This window comes from Bison bison, unplaced genomic scaffold (genome assembly GCF_000754665.1).
Source record: "Bison bison bison isolate TAMUID 2011002044 unplaced genomic scaffold, Bison_UMD1.0 scf7180017864526, whole genome shotgun sequence".
Classification (NCBI taxonomy): Eukaryota; Metazoa; Chordata; class Mammalia; order Artiodactyla; family Bovidae; genus Bison; species Bison bison.
Genome location: NW_011495077.1, coordinates 1,449,763 through 1,452,437, shown reverse-complemented (window position 1 = coordinate 1,452,437; position 2,675 = coordinate 1,449,763). Strand labels below are relative to the sequence as shown.

Below are 2,675 nucleotides of genomic sequence, written 5' to 3'. Positions count from 1 at the left end.
AAAAATCTTTCAGTACTGTGGGAATGCTCCTTGGTCTTTTTAGTTGACTGATTCAGACAAACGGTCAATTCTGTACACACAAGATCCAGAAAAAAAGTAGATTTCACTAAATTTTTGAGTAGCTTATATGTAAATATTTTTGCTGTTTTCTATCTATAAGATTCAATGGTTGGTTTATGACTCTGCTTTCTTAAAGCCTCTGTGTCAGTGGGCTCCCTTTCTTTCAAGGCAATTTGTTACATTGTTAACTAAGGGTTACAACGTTTGTCTTCAGTCATAATTTCTAACCAAGATCAAATTAGTGCATATCAAGCTTGTATTTTTCTGATTTCAGTGTTAGAATTATTTTAATATTTCACCATTGAGTATAGTCATTAATTAGGTTTCTTGTGAATATTTGAAACTTTTTCTGATCCTTAGGAATTTCACATATCCATTGAAGCATAGATGGTCACTAATAGTTAAAAAATTGCATCAGGTGGTGGGTTTGGGATGTTCATTGCACTATTTCTTTTTTAATGCTTTCCTGTGTATTTAAACATTTTCATAGTAAAAAGCTGGAAAAAACTAGATCTGTTTATATAATTATGAGACATCTAGGAATGCTTCGGAAATTATAAAAGAAGAAAGTCAGTCAGTCATGGGGAAGGACACAGTAGCTGTTTGAATTAAAAGCAGACAGTTGTTGCCTTCTGTTGTTTTTCCTCATGGACAGCGGAAATTGCTCGTGTGTGACAGGAAGTATTTAGGTCGGAGAGTACAGGAGGGTATGACTTTTTGTAGGAGACTATGCAGTCCATTCTAAAGGAGATCAGTCCTGGGTGTTCATTGAAGGGACTGATGCTAAAGCTGAAACTCCAATACTTTGGCCACCTCATGTGAAGAGTTGACTCATGGGAAAAGACCCTGATGCAGGGAGGGATTGAGGGCAGGAGGAGAAGGGGATAACAGAGGATGAGATGGCTAGATGGCATCACTGACTTGATGGACATGAGTTTGAGTGTACTCTGGGAGTTGGTGATAGATAGGGAGGCCAGGCGTGCTGCGATTCATGGAGTCGCAAATAGTTGGACACAACTGAGTGACTGAACTGAACTGACTGGTGCAGCTACTTCCCCTTGCTTGTCTTTAAGAGCTACAGGTGTAGCATGGTGCAAGCGAGATGACTATCCCTTTGGCTGGAGGGAGGAGACAGAGAATAGTTTCTCAAACAGATTCAGGAGCAGCTGCAACTCACAGAACTATACAGGGTTAATAGGATGGTGTCCAGTAGGGTTCCCAGGTGGCGCTAGTGGTAAAGAACTCAACTGCCAATGTAGGAGATGTAAGAGATGTGGGTTCGAAGCCCTGGGTTGGGAAGATCCCCTGGAAGAGAGCATGGCACCCCACTCCAGTATTTTTGCCTGGAAAATACCATGGACAGAGGAGCCTGGCGGGCAACAGTCCATAGGGTTACAAAGAGTCGGGCATGACCAAAGCAACTTAGCACACATGTCCAGGTATAAATTAGGTTCTGCCTATACAGTGGACCTGGTGAGCTCCATAGGTTCCCTCTGTGGTAAAGGTTCTGCCTTGCATCTTGCCCAGAGCAATTCCATTAGAACTTTTTTTTGGGGGGGGAGGGGACAGAATAAAATAAGTTTTACTTTTATATTCTACTGCTTTCCCTCAGATGGTTGCACAATAATGGGTAGTTGGTGGGACGTGAATCAGATCATCTTTAGACAGCATTTTCAGCACAATCTTTATACAGAACAAAATACATTTCTCCACATTGTACTCAATCCAGCAGAGCCCAGACTCTGGGGCTGTTGTTTTTAATCCTCAGTGGAGACTTCAGGCTTTGCTACTTAGCACATTCTCCAGGGCTCTAGTTACTTGATCAGCACTGAAGTTGTTCAGAGAGACATTCTTCTCTTGGCCAAATGCGTAGCGGGCCCAGAGCTTGGGCTGCACATCCGAGCACTCGCGTATTAGGATGGGCAGGTCGAGATTCGCTTTCTTCAGCTCCACATAGCGTTTCTCAATGAAGTCCCTGACGCCCTGGCTGCCAGGCGAGCGCTGGCACAAATGGATACGAATTTCACGAAGACCCAATTTGCCTCGGACCCCAGAATCGCTGCAGCCGCCGCCATCTCGGCTAGTACTCAATCATCCGCTCCATTAGAACTTTAAGCACAAGGCAGGGAGGGGCCCTGGAGTTCATGGAGCCCAGGTTATTACTCTTCTGGGAAAGGTCAGTTCACACCAACCTAGCACTTAACAAAAGTAGGGGATTTACCGTCAGAGAAACAGACTGTTTCTGTTTCAGGCAAATTTCCCTGACAGTAAAAAGTCATGCACACAAAAAAGAGTTGGTGCCCACTATATCCAGAGCTATACTGAGACTATTCAGACTTTAGGGTCGTTTCCAGAGTGCCACGCATGATAACATCTAGGGGAGTGGGTTCTGGATTCTGACCTGAATTTAAATCCTGACTCTTCCATCAATATGTAACTTTGGAAGCAAGTGCCTTATTAGTCTGTATGCCTCCGTCTTCTTGGTGGATTGAGTATCATGATAACAGCACCTAACTCATAGGGTCTGCTTGGAGGATTCAAGGAAACGTGTGAAGCACTTGGAACAGCACATAATAAATGTTCAATTAATGTTCACTTTTATTATTTAGCTTAGT

At 43.3% G+C, this 2,675-nt stretch overlaps 1 pseudogene; it reads right to left on the bottom strand.

Moving 5' to 3' along the window:
* Positions 1–1,836: 1,836 nt before the first annotated feature.
* On the bottom strand, positions 1,837–2,263 carry LOC104981980 (annotated as a pseudogene).
* Positions 2,264–2,675: the final 412 nt, after the last annotated feature.